General features: G+C 42.1%; 1 long non-coding RNA gene across 1 annotated transcript; it reads left to right on the top strand.

Annotated features, from left to right (window-relative positions):
- The first annotated feature begins 506 nt into the window (after nt 1–506).
- On the top strand, nt 507–9,304 carry LOC149307377 (uncharacterized). The gene is made up of 2 exons (XR_016282375.1): nt 507–869; nt 5,646–9,304. It is a non-coding gene; the product is annotated as an uncharacterized LOC149307377 (long non-coding RNA).
- Nucleotides 9,305–20,689: the final 11,385 nt, after the last annotated feature.

Raw genomic sequence — 20,689 nt, 5'->3', positions numbered from 1 at the left:
AATCCATGGATATGTAGAGACGACTGATATGGAGGGGAACTGTATGATTTTAACATGTTTGATTATGTATTATTATTGGCCTTGATTGTAGACCAACATTTGCCCTTGTCAACATTGATACGCATTGCTAATTGACATACATAACCAATAAATAGAATCTTGGGGAAAATATTAATTATACAGGCTCAGTCAATTAATGTCAAGGAAAATCAGGGTCACCAATTTTGGTGGCCTGTTTCCTGGCTATCAACTTATCTCTGGAATCTAACCTTGAATTAAGCTATGTCATCAGGATTAGTGGCATCTAATGAAAAGCCTTCATCCCTCTTCCCCACCTTCCTTTCAGAAGCTTCTTCCCCCACCTTTATTTAAAACTGAAAAGGTGAATGGTTGAGAAGAGATGATGGGGGAGATATATCAAATAATGGCAGTATAAGAAAGAATGCACTCTGCCTGCCGAGAATTGACTCTTTCTTTGTAGCAGCGCTTGGCTAAAGGAAGTTCACCCTTGACTGTTGCTAAGCAATGCAGAAAAAGGGAAAGGGAGGAGGAAGAGTGAAAGCCAGGGAGCACACAGAAGCATGCGAGGAAGCAGGGGGATGTATATGAAAGAGACTTTAAGATCATAAAAGCCAGTCCAAGATTAAATATAGATGGTCCCCTGTGTGGTCTGGCTTGAATGGAATGCTAAATGCCTCCGACCGCTCTGCCAGACTGCTGGCAAGCCTTGCACATCAGCTGTCAAAAAGTGCTCCAGCGTCTACAGCACCAGCAGATGCTGCAGGCAGAGAGCAGAGACTGCTTCCAGCACACTGGTTAAACATAGGCAGGGGCCAGAACCATGAGATCCTGCTTCTTTAAACCAAAAGGTAAGAATAAGTTTCCGTCGTTCTCTCTGTGTGCTGAACCACTGTGCAAAACTGTCTCTTTTTTAACAATTGGAAAGATTCTGTTCTGTTGCAACTAAGGCTGATTCCAGAGGCCAGTTTCCTATCTCACTGAGTTTATACATGTCTTATTTGAAGTTCGATATGCATTAAAAGATGCAAACCCAACTGCGTTTAATATCACTGTCAGTTAATGAGACTTTTCAGCTGCCTGTGACTGTGAGCATTTGCATGGTGTATGTCCAACCTTTGGAGGAAATAGATGCCTCTTTTGAACAGGGGTTGTACTGACATTCACTGAAAATGCTGAATGTTTACCACAACCTATATGCATGGAAACTAAATTAGCCACATGAGTTTGAGTGTGTGTCTGCATGAGGCACTCATATGAACACAACTGCACTCAAATGTATCTGTGTTCTAATATCACATTTGTAGGTCCCATTGTGTGGTATAGTCTTAGCAGAGAAAGGTGTGCCTTTTACAGTCTTTAACCTTCTCCCTTGAAATTTGGAAAGCAATTAAAGCAAAACTGCATGTTATTTGTCTTTACCAGCATTATGATCATCTGACTTTTATCATTTTGTATAAATAGGCTGCACTCCCTCCAGCACCCACAGTTGTGCATGGATCTGGTTTTTTTCTGTCTTAGTTTTTATACCTCAGATTTTAAGAGTACTCCCGGCACCATAATCATAATATCCCTTTTTATTACTTGGAATTATATACCATATAATGGGGCATCTCTACCCTTCCTGATCATTTCACAGACATTAAACTTTTATTCTCACCTTAATTTTTTAGCCTTTTGCTTAAGGCTCATTTGCAAAAGAAAAAGAAAGTAACATTTTCCAATGAGTAGCAGATGTCTGCCTACATGACAACAAACCACTTAAACTTTGCAGCCCAACATCTCATCTGCAGATGAGCTTGGTTTTTTTATTCTGTGTGTTCAGGAATGCCTGAGCTTGCCTGCCAGGAAGAGAAGGGCGACATACTCAAGGAAGGCTCTTCTGCCCAGTTTTAAGAGATTCATCCCCTCTCTCGAATCCATCTAACCTTGAATCCATCCCAAAGCAATTGCTCAGGCCTGATGGGCTGCAATAACTGCAGAGGCAATGTAGTCATGGTGATGGTATTGTATTCTATTTTATTTGCTGGCATCCTAGATCAGCTACCTAGTTAAGTACACTTAGCTGGACCGAACCCTCCCACCCCCATCCTTCTAGTTGTATAGTGTGAAAGGAAGGATGAATGAGAGGTTTGAGTTTGAAATGGTCTAGGTAAGGAGAAAGAAAAGAAAGTTTGGGGATATGAATATATGAGACATTTGGATGGTGGACACTGAAGTGAAAGTACCATGATGGTGGTAATGTGTGGGACTGGAATTTTATGGAATAAAATAAAATCGGTATCTGCCCATCGCTTGGGGCTAGATTTTAAGTATGAGTATGAGTCTCAGAAACCTAGCCTCCACATACACAGTTGATGTACACCTCTGTGCCCTGTGTATGTTCTATGTCACTCTCAGACCCTCCATTCTGAGCCACTCCAGCTTTCCATAGCCTACTCATCAGACAGGTCATTATCATCCTCCCTGCAAACCCCTAAAACTCTGCTATCCTCCTTCCATATTTCCATTCTGGTTAGCTCTGAATGCTGTGTCTGTGGATTGCTATTGTGCATGTCATTGCATCTGCATTTTTCTAAACAAAACTCTTTTAACTCACCCAAACCTGAAGTTCTCCTCAGTTATTACTGGTATATTCATGTGCAAATGGTCCCAGTGGTTACCGAGCCTCTTGCAAAGCTAATTTCCCTAACAATTAAAGTAAAGCTGATTGCTTGTGGGGACCTTGCCTTTCTTTGGGTACCCAGAACCAAAGGGGGTCTTACAAGAGGTTCTTACACCCAGGCATTTGGTTCTGGGTAGCTTTGTAGGGAACAGTGCCTGTTCTCTACAGGGCCTGCCTAACTTCTACTTTACTCTGAAAGTTGATGTGAACGGTTACTAATGCTCCCATACCCTCCAGCTCTCACAATTTGGTAGGAACTGTCCTGGTTAATCTTTTGTCATCCCACTTCTACAGTTGCTTTTAAGATGTCCCAGTTTCTCTTTCCTCCTTCAACTCTTCCATTTTGTTCTCAGCTTACTTCATTTTCTGCAGACTCCATTCAAAGTGCAAAAGTAGTTTATTGTTGTTGTGTTCCTTCAAGTTGTTTCCAGTTTGTTGTGAACTTAAGGCAAACTTATCACAGGGTTTTCTTGGCAAGATTTTTCCAGAAGGATTTGACTTTGGCTCCATACAGACTGCCAAAATAAAGCTGCTTCAGATCACTTTGGCAGTATGCTGTTTAAATCAGGTCACTTTGGAGGTATGCTGTTTAAATGATGCACCAAAGCTGCGCTCAAGTCCTTAGGATTGGATCGTGGCTTTGGCGTGGCTTCCAGACTCTTAGGATGCATGCATCATTTAAACAGCATACTTCCAAATGAATTGAAGCAGCTTTATTTTGGCCTGTCTGTATGGGGCCTTTGTTTTCCATTGAAGCTGAGAGTGTGTGACTTGCTCAAGGTTGCCCAGTAGGTTTCCATGGCCAAGTGGGGATTCAAACCCTGGCCTCCAGAGCTGTAGTCCAATGCTCAAACCACTGTGCCAAGCTTTCATTTAATCATGCTAATTTACATTCATTTAATTTGGGCAACAGAAGAGGAGAGCAAGGGCAAAATCTTGCCCTTCCTGGAGGACTGAGGCAAAGCAAACCACTGCACCCTCTTCTTACTTGTATGCTCTCCCTCATTAACAATGTTACCATCTTTATCATGCTCTCATGCTGCTGGAGATACATGTCTCAGTTTTAATCTATGAAACGTTGGTGGGTATATGCTCCTCCCTCCTCAAGCAACCTGAGAGTTCAGGGCACCACTGAATAGCAGGGCACCTTCTGTGCCATTTCACAAGAAATCAGACAAAAAACAGCATATGAGAGATAGACTGGAGATTTTTTATCCCACTTCTTTTCCACGGATGAGAGAACATAACAATCCTAGTCTATATTATATCACAATTTCTGTGATTAAATGTCTGTTTAACTATGTAGTCAAGAGGAAGTTGGATTCAGCCATGATACAGAAATCTGTATTCTTCTCACTGCAGAACAGTGAACAGGTTAAGCAGAGTAAGGTTTAGCAATGCAGTCCCTATGTCACTTCCCACTTTGTCTTGTAACGCAGCTTCTGCATTACAATTACAACAGCAACTGGGAGTAAATAAAATACAATCCGGGAACTGTGTCTTTTTTTATTTGTTAAAGGCTAAACTCTTTGGGGGTTAGTAATAGTAGTAATTTATTTATGGTCTTTGACCAAAACAATTTGGTGGTTAACAGGTTCTGCCCACATGCCAGGAAAAGGCATGACCCAACATCAAGCAATACTACTTTTCTTTCTGCCACCACCATATATATATCTCGGTATTTCTTCAGAACCGTATAGTCCTGTATAGTACTATTTCAAGTGTAGGTTTGGAAAATGTCAAGTTGAAAGGGCCCCTGGAACTTTATTTCAAATGGGATGCTCAACATTGGCAGGCAAGTTTTTATGAATTGATCATAGAATCATAGAGTTGGAAGAGACCCCAGAGGCCATCCAATCCAACCCTATTCTGCCATGCAGAAAGGCACAAGCAAAGTATTCCCAACAGATGGCTATCCAGCCTCTGTTTAAAAACCTCCAAAGAAGGAGACCCCACCACACTGCAAGTACTTGCAAGTACGTTAAGGGCAATCCAATTACTTGCCCTATCCATTATCACTGAAACATCCTTAAAGACTCTTACAACCAATGTCTAGTTAGAGGTGCCCTCTCAATGTGCAGTGGAGCTTACTCCCAGGTAAGTCTGCATACAATAGATTGTAGGAAGCATTTACTACTCCTGGTAGGGCTCAAGGGCAACAGCTGACTTAACATTTCTTAGTGCTTGATTATTGATAATTGACAGCTGATTGATAATTCCTAAGGAGGTTCAACTATATGGGAGTTATGGTGGTCACATTTTGCTAGAGAGGGGGGGGGGGCTCAGTCCCTAGTCTTGTTTGGAAGGGTTAAGCCACCATGCCCTCCTTCCCCAGAGTTCATGCATGTTAATATAATAACCAAACATTTTTTCCCTTGAAATGTGATCAATCTGATATGGGAAGAGGCCTTCGATTTGGGGCTTTCAAGGCACCAGTACTTTGATAATCTTGTTACCCGTTTTCTAAAATCAGGTCCATGAAATATAAAATGTCTGTAGTCACACCCTCCAACATTTCATATTGAAATCTGGGACCAAGCAACATCAGAGTGGTCAGGAATGTAAAAACTATTATTGACAAAAATCACACAAGCTAGGAGAAACTGCATCAGTTTGCTTTTGCCTGAGACTACAGGGAAGGGCAGATTACATCCTCTCCTCTTTTCATGCCCCACTGAGTTAACTGAGTGCAAACTATTTTTACATTTTGAATTCAATTTGCAGTAACTGAAGCAAGACAAGGGCAAAGAGGGAAAGTGGGAGGAGGGAAGAGAAATTGGGACATCTTAAAAGCAACTGAAGCAGTGGGATGACAGAGGATTAATTGAGAGTATCTCTGCCAAATCAGGACAATTGGGAAGTATGCTATAGGTTGCTTCTGCTGATGTAGTATACTGAGATTGTTTTGTTTTATTTGGTATGTCTGAATTTTACCTTTCGTATCTCCTTCCTGTTGCTACAGGGAAAACAGCATACCTTCTCCTCTATCAATGCTAACAGAATCTGTTGCAGGCACATGATAATTCTGCCCTACTACCTCATTGACAGCCAATGGCGCTTGACAGAATGAAGGACCAAAGAGAAGCAACTCCATTTAAAAAAAAACATGAAATGCGTGGGAAAACAATCTGCTCACTGAAATTTCTTCAAACCTTGCTTGGATTAACCAGAAGGAGAATGATCTCATTGAGATTTTATTATAGAGGGGAAAACACTAGGAATAACACACGCACATGCACACACCTTTCACTTACTCTTTATGCTATTTTGTTGTTAAAATTTGTGTGGATATAATCAAATACAAAGTGATCAGGTAAATGGCTGACAGGATACAGGGTGTCAGAATGGGCACTGTTGTTTCAGGAAGGGTTGCCAGATCTCAGGACTTGGCACTAAATCTCCAGTTTCCATGTGTCTTCTCTAGGTAGGAGATGAGAGCACATATTTCCCAGTTGTGGTTGATTCAGTTCTGGATAGAACATGCAAACCTTTAATTCCTAGAGCACCAGCTTGCTACAGTTTCCAAGGATTAACTGAATTGTTGCTGCAGTATCTGGAGAGTCCCAGAGGTGGGGATTTATGCATTTACTTAGGGCCCAAAGAGACAAGCCAAAATAAAGCTGCTTCGGGTCACTTTGGAGGTATGCTATTTAAGTGATTCATGTGTCCTAAGAGGTCAGAAGCTGCACCAAAGCACGCTCCAGTCCTAAGGACTGGAGCACAGCTTTGGTGCAGCTTCGGGCCTCTTAAGATGTTCATGCCATTTGATCAGCACATCTCCAAAGTGACCCGAATCAGCTTTATTTTGGCCTGTCTGTTCGGGTCCTTAGCTTCCTTTCTTTCTCCCAGTCATTGTAGTGCCAGGGCTTACCATCCACACTGCTGTACATCCACCTTCTAGCTAGAATGCAAGTAAGACAGATTTTAGTGCTCCTTATCCCATCTCCCTAAGTAAGGGAGAATGAGTTAGCCCTTCATTTCAACTTAATCTGAGAACAGCTCCTTCAACTCAGTCTTAATTTCCAAACAGGAAGATACGTATTCTCTGTGTTTGTATGCAGTTGCATATGCAGGGTGCAGCATGATTGCTCCACAGAGCAGCCATGCCAGACTCCAAACAAAAGGCACCTACTGGTGCTGTGGCCTCCTGACATCCATTTGGGATCAGGAAAGATCAGTCACACCAGACCCCAAACAAAAGCCACTGCATCTCCCTGAACAGCACCTGCTGCTTGGGGGGGCAATGCTGAGGCTTCCAGTGGACCACTGGGGATCCAGTGTGGGCAAGTGCAAACGAGACGTGACACGGTTTTTTCACTTGCCCAGCAGCCACGCCATCCCCATACACATACACACCCCTCTGGGGTGTCAGCCAGTGCAGTTTGGACTCCCTGCACCCCCTAGTGACATCACTGTGTGTGTGTTCGTGTGTGCATTTGAATGACAAGTTGTGAATGACTGTAGCTGGTACTTGATGCATAACACTTAATGACATCATCAGGGGCCTTCTCTGGGTTTTTACATTTCCCCCTGTAAATCTCAGGGTCTGAGAGCATTCTGAACTGACAACCCTAGTTTCCCTGGGTGAAGGTACATGGAGGTTGAAAGGACTGAGTGTACAGATCAGGGAGATGTGGGTGGAGTGTAGCATGCCAAATGAGTTCAGAATGCATGGGCTCAGATTAAGAAGCCATTCTTCAAAAACAGCAGCATGATGGCTGCACGTATCTACAAAGTTCACATCTGCTGTCATCCTCTCTTTCTCCCTTCTGTGTCCCCTCTGTAGCTCTGGTGGGTTCATAACCTCTCTCTCTTTTTCTTTATTTAAAGATAAAATCTGTTCTTTCTGTCTTTTTTTGGGGGGGGGGGTATATTTTTTTCAGACATTCACATGCACATATATAAAATGTTAGGCCTTTTCCAAAAGTAATTGTCCTCTTTTGGTGACAGGATGTTTAAGCCCTCTTTTGTGTACAGTTGCAGTGTTATTTTCTATGGCTGCATCTGCAGTGCAGAAATAACTGTTGCAGCTCAATGTGATGGAATTCTGGGGACTGAATTGAGCCATGGAAGTTAAAGTGGTGTCAAAGCAGATTATTTCTGCAGTGCAGATGCTGCCTAGGTAGTCACTTTCCTGCCTTAACCAAAAATTACCTAATTTTGAACACACACCTACTTTTCTGTTGATGCATTGGACATGTGGCAGAATATCTATTATGGAAACGTTTGAGAGAAGAATGAAACCAAACTGGGCAGCTGCCAATTCTCTCTCTCTCTCTCAAGACCATCTTCCTCTCCCTTTTGTCTCCTCCATTGCCCTGACAAGGCTGTCAATAACTGGACAGATGGCATCTGATATGAAGGCAGGGGAGATGGGGGTGGATTCCGTTGACAACCCAAATGTGTGAAACGATTTCCAGATTCATTTTGCACCCGGCACTGCCTCTTTCCCTCTCTTGTTCCAAACCAATTTTGAATGCAAAAGGCCATTCATTCATCCAAAACTTGGAGCAAATGGATTTTGATTCTTGTCAAGGATTAGTGAGGAAACAATAAGCCGCTCTGTCATGGTGGGAAGCCAACTGGGGAACCACCAAATCAAACCAGACGGACACGCTCCTAATCTGCTCCCGTAACCATGCTGTTTGGGCTGCGGGGTGTGGAAATGCAAGCTAGAATGTAGGTCAGTAGATAATGTCAGCCACACGACACAGTTTGAAGGCCAAGGAAATGCAGAGGTTTGGAAACTCTATACCAGAATGGTCCAATATGCAACCCACACAGCTCTACATAGAAGGGAACTGTTTCCAGAAACGTGAAGGAAGAAACAAAGCACTGCATTTGAAGTCTGAGGGGTTATTCAGATGTTGTTTTTTAGTGCAACTATCCCTATAATCTCACTCATGCATTCTGGTTTTGTTGGTCATGCTATTTTTTTTTCTAATCTATGCACATCTCTGCAAGGTCTGTTGCTCACACATGTCTGCACTGCGAATAAAGATGGCGTCAGTGATGCAGATGTATTCGAAACACATTCAAGGCATGCAGTTTTGTCCTAGATCTATTCACATTGGTTATTCACACAGCCAACAACGCTAATCTTTTAGGAAAACTCGGGGGGGGGGGGGATGGAGATCGATTATCCCGGGTTAAGTGGGTTTTTTGGCAGCCCACCCCCAAAAATTCAGATGCATTCAAAGTGGATATGAACAACAAAGATTTGACCCAAATTCTACTGGAATTATTTTCACCATCTGAATAACCTCTGACTCTTCTCCAGAGTCCTGCCTCCATTTGCCACAGAATAAAAGGAGAGGGAGATAATTTACATCACTATTAGAGGATTTGTGTTTTTAAAGATTGTTTTTATGATTTTTCTGTAATTTATCGTCTGTAGCTCAGGATGCGTAATTACGTTCCTAAAGACACAGGTATTGCAAACACAGCCACTCCTTGTGTTTCATTAAAGCCATGCTTGTTTGAGTTTTATTTGCTTGTTCAGTGAAATACATCTGCACAAATCTGTATGTGGGGAAGAAGAAATGGTTAAAGGGGTTGTTCCCACTTAAGATTTGAAACGATTTAAAATACAACGTTTTTAATAAAATCGATTCAAAATAACACTGTTCTTATCCCGCTATCCGAAGTTTTTACCTGCAAGCGTTCCTACTTGGCATGAAATCGGTGTTTAAATAAAGCGATTCTTCTCCTCCATACCTTATTTGGAGCTGTCAATCAATAGTACGTCAGAATGACGTAACGTTAATCCGGAATATTTGGAAGCGATTTATCTTTTGGCATCGTTTCCATTTCATTGACTGTTTGTGAATTTAGCGAATTTAGGAAAGCGAATTTAGGAAAGCCAAGCTCTTTCCAGAGGAACTATGGGATAGGTTTTGCATGACAGCATCCCCTCTTCATGTCTCCCAAAAGACAGCCAGGGAGAATCCCTTCAGAGAGCACAGAGATCAATGGGAGAGGCTTCTGGCAAAGCGAAGCTCTTTCCAGAGGAACTATGGGAGAATCCCTTCAGAGAGCCCAGAGATCAATGAAGGAGGCTGCTGGAAAAGCAGGGAGGGAGCACTCTTCCCAAAGATTCTCTTTCCAGGGTTGGAGGAGAAGGCAGATTCCATTTGAGAAAGGGAGAGAGAAAGGCTCTATTCCCCCCCCCCCCATTGATTAGAGCCCTTCCCTGCCTGGGCGAGATCAGATGTCTCCTCGCGAGGAGCCATCCCTTCCCTGCCTCTCCTCCGTTAGAAATGGGCTCTCCCCACACAGAGGGGAGGTTGCAATCCACCGGGGGAAGCCTTGAGCAGCCGGGACTTCAGGTGTTTAAAGCGCTGAAGAGATTAAGCGCCTGTAAACCATTAAAATAAAAAATAAAAATAATCCTTATCTCTTATTGAAAGACCACAGCGGACAAAGGGGTGAGGGAAGCAAAAATGGCGACAGCCAGACGGATGGGGACAGAAAGGGCAACTCCCCCAAGGACAGCCCCATCGCACTCCGCTCCTCCCATTCATCTAACGCAATTTCAAAGGCTGTCGTTCCTATTTAAATGCTCCGGTTCCTAAATCGAATCAATGGAAAAACGTAGATCGGACCCTAGTGTTTTTTTAACACGCGTTAAATGAGGAAAACTCGATTCAAAATTTTATTCCGCTCTACAATTCGATTTGTAGTGGGGATGATTGCGGGTTGCTCTAGAACCGTTCTAGGTTTAAATCGGATCCTAATAGGAATGCCACTCCTTGGATTCGATTCAGAACGCGGGATTTCACCTAGTGAGAACAACCCCAAAGAAGGCTCTACTTTCTTTGCTTCTAGGTAAACAGTGTTATTTCTTCAGCACCTCAGGAGCCCTTGTGGACTGGAAGGCAATATAGGAATACCTTAAATGCCCACTTTTATGTTTTTACTTGTATTGTTTTTTAATACAATATTAAATACAATATTGGCTGCATGTGTCCCAGTTTTACTCTGCATAACGTTGGCTGGTATGGGAATACAGGAAGACATTCCATTGAGTTACATGGAAGGAAAAGCTGCCATCAGTTCCATTGAGCTTCTTCTTCTTCAGAGAATCTGAAGATGCCAGCCATAGCTGCTGGCAAAATGTCGGGAATAAACTCTTCTAGAACACAACCTCATAGCCTGAAAAACCCACAAAAAACTATGTATGCCAGCCAGGAAAGCCTTCAGTTTTACATTAGACAACACTGACCTTCTCAAGAAGCATCTGTGCTTTTGCATTAGGAAAACTTGCTGTTTAGGTAAAACATGCCAAATCCAGTCCCAATGTCTTTTTATTTTAAAAAAAGTTGGACATTGTGTTCTCTGTGTAACAAAGGGGCTGATAGCCTCACAAAGGCGGCAACCTGGCTCTCAAAGGAAGTAACTTTTTGTGTTGCTAATAGAATTTCAATTTTATTTCATGGAGTTTACAATTTTTTGTCTCCCATAATCCATATGGCCAGAAAGAGCAGTGGCCTGCCTGCATGGATATCCCTCCATATTATTTTAACTGAGAACCACAGCAGCAACAACAACAACATCCTAACAAAATGCAGGACTGTGATTAATGACATCATTTTTTTCCTGTATGATTTTTAATGCCTTTGCCTGAGGAGTGGAGCAGTGAAGTTCTGAAAACTTGCAACATGTATTTTGTGCATTTTTGTTTGACCCAATAAAAGTATCAGTGTTTTGTGGCTTTGGGATGTTCTTGTTCTTGGCAGTATGGCCAACACGGCAACCCTGGATATGTTTCCTGCATGTGTTGTGTAGGCATTGGGATTTGGGAAATCTGGGTTCTACTGTGGACTGAGCTATGAAACTCACTGTATGACTTTGGGGTAGTCACTATCTCTCAGCTTGATCCACCTCACAGAGTGGTTGTGAGGATGAAAGCAGGAAAGGAGGGAGTCCAAGATGTAAGCCACTTTGAGCAGATGGGAGAAAAATCCAGAGCTTTACGAAACAAATGCTAAACCACCCTGAAAGATTTGTTCTGCCTTTCTTTGCTGGCTCACGATACCCCATCCCACCCAGCAGGCATAACCTGAAGGCAGAATCATGCTCTAAAATTTACAATATACAGTACAATCAGATGTGAGCTGTGAACAGATTATTATTTATTTCTTAAGTCACCATTGGCACAATGTAACCAGTCCCTAAGCAAGCCTGAATAATAGCTGGCTTTTCCAAATATGACTTGCTTAAAGGCAGAGGAGTGGGAAGGGCACCATGTTGTTCAGTCAAGCTGTGAATTGGAATTGCATTACACATGCAAAAACCTAAGCGCTGCCTGCTCAGATCTCCAGCCTTTGATCTCTGGTAATATAGGAAATGTAAACTAAGATCAGGTTTACACCATCCGTCTCAACTACACATCAAAGCAATGACGACAGCTTTGCCTCCCAGATAAATTACACACAGCCACAGGTACTCATTCAGGCAGACAATTCTGCACGAGCTGTACATCAATATTTGTCACAGAACAAATAATGGGGTGCAGGTTATCTGCCATATGTGGAGTCCTGCCATTAAACAGTTGAGAACAGAGCTTGGGACAGTTACTTTTTGGACCATAATTCCCAGAATTGCACAGCTGTGGGATTCTGAGCACTATACATCTAAAAGTTTTCAAAGCATTCTGCTTGGGACTTAGATCTTTGCAAATGGCCTTACATGTGCACAGAATTGAACAGAATAGTTTTGCAATATACATATTTGCCTGGAGGGGGGAGGCTGCCATGATGTTATAGTGCATGGATCTCCATTGCATGAGCTAACGTCTGTTGAGCAATGGGCACTGATATGCATCAAGGTGGTCCCTAATGCACCTCCAACATCAGCAATGAACTACTGGGTCCATCAGGAGCATCTAACATACATCAGAAGTGCCTCACGCACATCAGAAGTGCCTGATGCACATTAGAGCACTTTTGCTTGTGCCTGGTTGAACATTTTGCAATGCAATAATGAAGTGTGGAAGAGGGGGATTTACCAGTAGCAGTGCCTTGGCTGTTTCCAGCTCCCTGGAGGAAAGGAGAACCAGCTGCTGACCTCAATTAAAGCCTTTGCAGTTGGGTGACAAGAGGAGGCCAATAAAAGAATGGGGAGAACTCTGGAAAAAGGGGTGGAAGGCTGCACAACAGAATAGGGACTGCAAAAGTAGATCTGAGCATTATGGAAGTGAAGAGTCTCAAGAAAAGGTGTGATTAGCCCATGGATCCAGGGTTCGTTTTGCTGCCTGGTTAGGGAGACCCTTCAAGAGAGAGTGCAGAGAGAGATGTGGAGGACAAGTCTTGTTACCAATGAGAAAAAAACATGCCAAGGAAAGAGATAAACAGTGGGCTGAGGGTGGCTGAAGTGAAGATGCCTAAAATAGATGAGGCCAGAGATCTTCCTGGAAGCTGAAATGATGAAGCTGAGGCTGTCATACTTTGACCACATCATGAGAAGGCACAACCTATAAGACAATGATGCTAGGAAAAGTGGAGGGGAGTAAAGAGAGAGAAAGAACACATGGTAGATGGATGAACTCTATTAAGGAGGTCACAAGAATTATGAATTGCAAGAACTAAGAAAAGTAGTGGATGACAGGGAGTCTTGGACATGACTTATCCACCGGGTCATTATGAATCAAGATCAATTCAAGGGTGAGTAGTATCAATAAAGGTAGAAGGCAGTAGGAAAAGAGGAAGACTCTATTGCAGATGGAAAGACTCAATTAAGGAAGCCAAGGCCCTGAGTCTCCAAGACTTGAGCAGGGCTGTTGAGCACAGGGTGACCTGGAGGTCTCTTCATAGGGTTGCCATAACTTGAAGTTGACTTGGCGGTGATTAACAACAACAACAACAACAAATAAAATAAAAAGGAACAGAAACAAAATCTGGGACTTTTTAATCAATCTGGGTGTGCCCAAGGTTTAACCGCAGCAACAGCTTGTAGTAGTAGTAGTAGTAGTACCCTAGGGACCTTGAAACTAGAAGTGTAACTAATTATCAAAATAACTTGCTGACCCCTGGAAGCACTACATGAGCCTAAGGAGGGCATATCACTTCATGAATCATTGCACTGTTCTTCAGTGCTGTTAAGCATAAAGTATATAGTGTGAAAAAAACCCATGTGTGTGTCGGCCTCACTTTCAAGCACTGATGCTTAGCAGATCTTGCCTTTTGGAATTGCATCCAGGTTTGACAGCTATTAAAGAGCAGGAAGGAATTCTGTCATCGCTCCCCACCCTGGTTGAATGAAGATTTATTTTTAAACGGTCTCTGTACTGCTTATTATCTTCAGAGACTCAAGAGATGGGGTAAAAAAAATGTCTTGGAGAAAAGCAGATTCCAACAACACAAATCACAATTCTGTAACAGAGAGGATGCTTTTGTTTAAACGGGGGGGGGGGGGGGGACCCTAAAAATTACATTAGCACTTTCTCCCTTAGAGAAAGCAAAGAAGAAATAACAATGAAAGAAAACACCAGACTGATTTTTTTAAATGGTGAATTAAAATTTGATCCTAACTATTAAACCAAGTCTCTTTTATAGAGAGCGCCAATAAATTAGAACTCCAGAGGAGACATAATTATCTTGTAGCTCCCAAGAGTGCAATCTTCCTAGTAATATGCTCCCGGAGCTACAGAGAGGGACAAATCAGTGGGTGAATTCTCACATTTCAAGGAGTTGTTTGCATGTGAATCTTTGTGCTTTCACATTTAAAATCTTCTCCATTCTTCCCAAACCACAAAAGATTGCTTTGACAATGGCAAGCATATAATTTCTGATGCCATGATGATGGCACCAATGTAAGTATCTCCTTCCCCCCCACAACTCCTCTGACCACTATTTTAATCACTTCCCCTCCCTTAGATTGATTTCAAGCAATCTAGAACCAGCTTGGTATAGTAGTTTGAGTATTGGACTAGGAGACCAGAGTTCAAATCTCTACTTGGCCTTGGAAGCCTATTGGGTGTCCTTGGGCAAGTCCCATTCTCTCAGCCTCAGAGGAAGGCAAGGGCAAACCACTTCTGAACGAATCTTGCCAAGAAAAAACCCATGATAGTTTCCCTTTAGAGATGCCATAAGTCTGGAATGACTTGAAGGAATGCAACAACAACAACCCAACAGTAGGGATTATCGCCAGTTGAACAATACTCCCCATATTTCAAATGGACAATTGGCGGAGAGATGAAAAAGGGCCTTCTCAGTGGCCCAGTAGAATGATGCCTAATGCAGTACATGAAATATAGCTATAAATAAACCATACAAAATGAATTTATATTAGTGTTTTTAGCATTTATTTTGTAATGTCCTACACTTTGCAGTGCCTTGTCCTCCTTTGCAGTTATGACATCTGGTCACCCTGAATGGGCAAAGATGCAACTTGTTCTTTGCTTCAGGCAGCAAAATGTTTTGGAATGACCATGGCAGAGCTACTTTGTTTTTGTCTGCTTTCTTTTTCAGATCCTGTATGATCTGGGAAGCTAAGCAGGGTCAGCCCTAGTTAGTACTTGGATGGGCGACCACCAATGAACATCAGGTACCATAGGCAGTATTTCAGAGAAAGAAACTGAGAAAAGTACTGTTAAGCTAGGTTTGGGGAGTCAGGCCAGGGAACATTACTTTGTTATGCACTTGTAACTAAGTCGATGATGTATGAGTTCGGTCAATATTTTTTGAAACCATTTTCCTTTTATGTTTTTAAGTGATGTACTTTATGTGTGAGCCATAAAAGGCAGCATCTAGAAAAAGCATTCACCTGTGTATGATAGAATGGAGAATGCTTTTTTGACGGTGGTACTTGCTTTTTGCAGTTTTTGTAAACAGTGCTATATAGGGCAGATAAATACACATCTACTTTTTGATTTATCAGGGCACCTTTTCAATATTTTTTTTTTTAAATCTGATTCAGTAATTAATTCGGTGCTTCGGTTCTCGTTTCTTTTTAAGCGTCTGTAAGACCTTGATACTGATGTAATACAAGCTAGTAAATGAATGCCTTAGCTAGAAATAACATTTCTGTCAATGTAACAACCCAGTCCAGTGGGAAATATTTTACTTAAACCAGTTTAAGTGCTACATAAATATTATCTGGAGAGATTAATTAGCTGTTATGGTTTGATTGCTCTGCAGTTCCCCAGTAGCAATTTGAAAAATGAAAAGTGATAATTTTTGTCATTACAGAACAGAAAACCTATAAAAGGACAGAGCTAAGGAGTCTTTAGAAACTTTCCAAATAGAGTGATTGATTGATTGATTGATCAATTGTCCATTTTCCCTAGCTAGCTGATCTACTGCATCGAAGCCTGGAAATCACAACCAGACGTGACTTTCAAATGATCTATCACTAGCTGACCTCTTACTAACTTACATATTAACCCAAAGGAAGAAACGTGTAGCTCTAAAAGAAGTTGAAAGATAGCCAAAGAAATTGCATACATTTGCATACTTTATGTAACAATGTGCAAATGTTAATATATAGATAATGATGCATCTTTACTATCATGTAAATAGAAATAATATATGTATAAATATTGTTTTAAATAGAAAAAATACAAATAGAACAATATACAGTCCGCCCTTGCTTTACGCGGGGGATCCGTTCCACGTAAAGCAAATACTGTGCATGCTCAAGCCCCATTTAACTGAATGGGGTCATGCATGCGGCAGTGCGGCGGCGCATGTGCACCATGGCCATGCGCCCCATTAGTCACAATGGGACACGCCACCCCTTGTGCCCTGTGCACTCCTACGCAGCTTTCAGCGTATGCTAAACCGCGTATAGCGCACCCACATATGATGCAGGCGCATCATGGTGCGGAAAACTGCATACCCACAAAACCAGTTATCCAGCTTCTAGTGACTAACAACTCCTAGCCCCTTCTATCCCTTCTTACAGCAGTTTTTATTCAAGGCAAATTTCGAGGTTATTCACAAGATGAAAATAATGCGGGATGAATTACAGATGAATCTCTGTTGTCCACACGCATCCTGAATGCACTCAATTAAGTGGGGGGGGGGCTGCCCAAAAAAAACATGCAACCTCCTAGCTCGGAATAATCAATACTGGGATTTTTCCTGAGTTTTTGCAGAAAATTCTCATCATCAGCAGTGTGAACTCCAATGTGAATAGATTCAGGATAAAACTCCCCATACCTAAAATGGGTTTTGAATGCATCCACATCAACAGGCCAAGCGATTGAGAAAGCACTACCTCTTTCCCAGTGGAACAGTCGCCACAGGATAGAAAACAGGAAAGAGGGAGGAAAAGGGAGAAGAGAAAAAAGGGATGCTGAACCCCCTCTGTCTGGCTGAGGGGTGGCAGTGGATTTGGGGGCAAAAGAGGGTTGCCCACATGTGTAAGCAACCGAACTCACAGAGATGTGAAGCAACGCAGTTCTCAGGAAGACTTGGTTCCAAACTCAGAATGCATGAGTAAGATTATTCATATCATTTCAGGTTTTTTTAAAAATGACGTGTGAATGAGGCCTTGGACTGACCACCCCTTAAGATGCTTACAAATGGAGACTTTGGAGCTCAACAGATGGGCAGCTCCGTGCTGCCTATCTTTGCCCTGAGTCAGTGCTGCAGCAGCCGCACATTACAACACTGATGCGCTGCCATAAAAAAGATGCCTAGAGCAGCTTCTTTTTTGCAGCGCCGCAAACAGGAAAGGGCGCTGCCATGATGCTACTTCCTGTCTGCGATGTGTGTATGCTTCATCATCATGGTAGACCAGAGGCTGCCATGATGGCACTGCCAACGCATGTTAAAGTTCAGGGATGTGCAGCTGCTGCATGCTCCTGAACCCTAGTTTCAGCCCAGTTATAGTGCTTCCTGCCCATATGTACCAGTCCTTTGACTGCATCCACACTGCAGAAATAATCCAGTTTAACGCCTCTTTAACCAGCCTGGCTCAATGCTATGGAGCAACCCTTAAGATACTTACAAAGAGACTTTGGCTGGTCCTACACTGTAGAAATCATCTGGTTTGACACCTCTTTAACTGGCCTGGTTCAGTGCTATGGAATTCTGGGAACTGTCATCCGTGATGGCTCCAGAGCGGAGCCTTTTTGTACTTTGACAATCCTTTTAGAAGAATATTCACTTTAGAAGAATATAAGAATATTCACTTTAAAGTGGGACATGTGGCCACTTTACTTATGATGCTGAACACATCTTCTGTTCCTGTTCCAGAAGACTTTGCCCTGATATGATTTGTTTCAGGATGATTTGAGAAAATCATACTGTCCAGCTGTCATGAACTGGCAAATAAAGTCCCAATTAATCCTCTGTCCATCCCAATTTTTCAGCAGTTTTTAAACTGTTCCCGGTTCTCTTCTCTTCCCACTTCCCCCCTTCGCCATCAGCCTACTTTAATTTGCAGCAAACTGAGTTCAAGATGCAAAAGTAGTTTGTACTGAATTAACTCAGCAAGTGGAAGATGAGAGGAGGGGGCAATGTTAGCATATTTTGTCATATTCTAAGTGGATAGAACTTGATTTTTTTTAAAATGCAAGAAAAACTAAAACTTTTACCTCCCTTCCATCAGATAATATGATAGATTTATCCTCTATGAATTTGCCTTAAAGGCATCTAAGCTCATCTAAATTAAAATTCACTGTTTTATTATGGCACTTGTAGGTGAACCAACCCCACCTTCTTGCTTGTAAATCCGAAACCGACCTAACTTTTGAAATGGACTGAATGATTGCACCTGACATCTCCTTTCTGATAGTCTCCCATGTTGACAGAAAGGATTCTACCGCTTTGTTCTAATGTTTCTGTCTGAAAAGAGGGGAAATTGCTGTCTCTTGAGAGTCTAATTGTTAAGGGGGGAAAGAAGTGCTTACAGTAAAAGCTTCTCTCTTTAACTTGCTAATGAGTTTCTCAACTTCAAAAAAAACGCCAGCCTTCTATGTCATTTCTAAATGCTCCTTCCCACCCACCCCTTTGGTTTTGTAAGATGGAGAGGAGAGGTTTTTGTTGTCTACACAGCAAAAAGCTGGAAAAAAGATGTCAAAATGCATTTCCCCCTCCATGAAGCTTTCTGTTAATTATCCATGTCATTTGTTGGTTGCCAATGGTAGGAATGGAGGGGGCAGGAATGATCTATGCTGAGAAAGGGCTAAAACAAAAGATATGGCCCTGTTTGGTTTTGAGAGATGGGGGGGGGGGGAGAGAAAGAGGGTCCCTCTTTAAAAGAAAAAAAACCCCTGTGATCCTTTATTGTCTATAAAGCTGCAGGGAAGGAAGTTACTATGTTTTGTAGGAATTTCAAGATCTCTATTGGCACAGAAAAGGCTCTAGGATCATGTTTTGTAGGAATTTCAAGATCTCTATTGGCACAAAAAAGGCTCTAGGATCAATCTCTGTCATTTCCAGTTAAAGATCTTTCTCTGACTGAGACCAGAACTCAACATGTGATTTGGAAAGCTAATTTTTTAAATCTCAGAGCCCGAACAGACAGGCCAAAATAAAGCTGCTTCAGATCACTTTGGAGGTATGCTGTTTAAATGACACACACATCTTAAGAATCCAGAAGCTGTGCCAATGCTGTGCTCCAGTCCTTAGGACTGGAGCGTGGCTTTGGCACAGCTTCCAGCCTCTTAGGACACATGCATCATTTAAACAGCATACCTCCAAAGTGGCCTGAAGCAGCTTTATTTTGGCCTGTCTGTTCAGGCAACTAGCATCCCTTTTTTAAAAAAGGAATTACAAATTAGTTGGCATTACTGAAACCTAATAGGATAAGGCTCTTGGCTCCTTAATCGAGGGTTATAACCTATTCAAAGGCCAACAAGAAGAGAAGAGGAGTAGCGTTATATATAAAACGGGGGTGGGTGACTGTTGGGTGGGGCGGTTTCAGGGTCACATTGGCCTCCTAAGAGACTATGGAGGGGTGAACATCCTATGTATGTATTAATTGACAAGCTGATTTTTTAGATTTTATTTATCTATTTATTTGATCAAACACATTTTAGGAAGGAAGAACCAAGACTAAGAGAAATCCACAACTGGACACTGAAATCAAGCTTAAAGAAAGGTTATGGGGAATAATATGAAAAATGTTAAGTATGATGGACTATGAATATTGCAGATCTGTTTAGGTGAAAATGTAATAAATATTACTTTAAAAAAAGAAAAGATAGGGCTGCCGGTAGGAAGAAACTTTTGGGTGCCGTTGCTTTCTTAATCGCTGATTAAAGAGCATTTTGAAACTTTTACATCCACAGGCAAAGATGTGTCACTCGGGAGGAAGATGTAATCCGCCTGCAACAAGAGACTGCCACACACCGCATATCTTCTTGTCAATTCAGAAGCTTCCATCTGCTGTGTTCCACCCGATTCGCTCTTCTTTCAAGGCTCTGTTTGCGTAACTGACAATTTCACTGAACTCCGCTATTTTTAAAAAAGAGGGTGGTTGATGCCTGCAAATCATCCTGTTTAATTGAGCGCCACAGACACAATGCTGCAATTAACTGACTTCATCCCAATGCTTTAGGGCTGTTGTACACAATTAGTATTGCTTTTCATACAGACATCAGGTGATAAGCTGTACAACTACACCTTTCTCTCCCTCACTCCATTAAGACTCTAGCAGTGCAGTTCATATCATCACAAAACAATAATTAGCAAGGTAGCTAAGTGCAAGACACAAAGATCTGTTTACTTATATACCCACTCTTTTCATGTTCTGCCATAGGACTGGGCAAACAGTAGACAGATCTACTGGTAGCATCCTGGGCAATTTGAAGTCTCCCAGCAAGGACTTTTGTCTTATACTTGTTTAATAAAGGTAATGAAAAAGAAGTTGATGTAGTAGACAATTAGAAGTCCCATCCATGGGCAAAGTATGTACAGTGGGACCTTGTTATCTGCTGGTGTTTGGTTCCAGGGTTTCCTGTGGATAACAAAATCTGTGGATGCTCAAGTCCCATTAAATATAATGGCAAAGCAAAATGGTGTCCCATATATAAAATGGAAAATCAAAGTTTGA

Source organism: Sceloporus occidentalis, unplaced genomic scaffold (assembly GCF_023333645.1).
Source record: "Sceloporus occidentalis isolate IW3139 unplaced genomic scaffold, rSceOcc1.0.p SCAF_9, whole genome shotgun sequence".
Classification (NCBI taxonomy): Eukaryota; Metazoa; Chordata; class Lepidosauria; order Squamata; family Phrynosomatidae; genus Sceloporus; species Sceloporus occidentalis.
The sequence above is the reverse complement of the archived record's forward strand: the minus strand, read 5'-3'. Positions and strand labels throughout refer to the sequence as shown.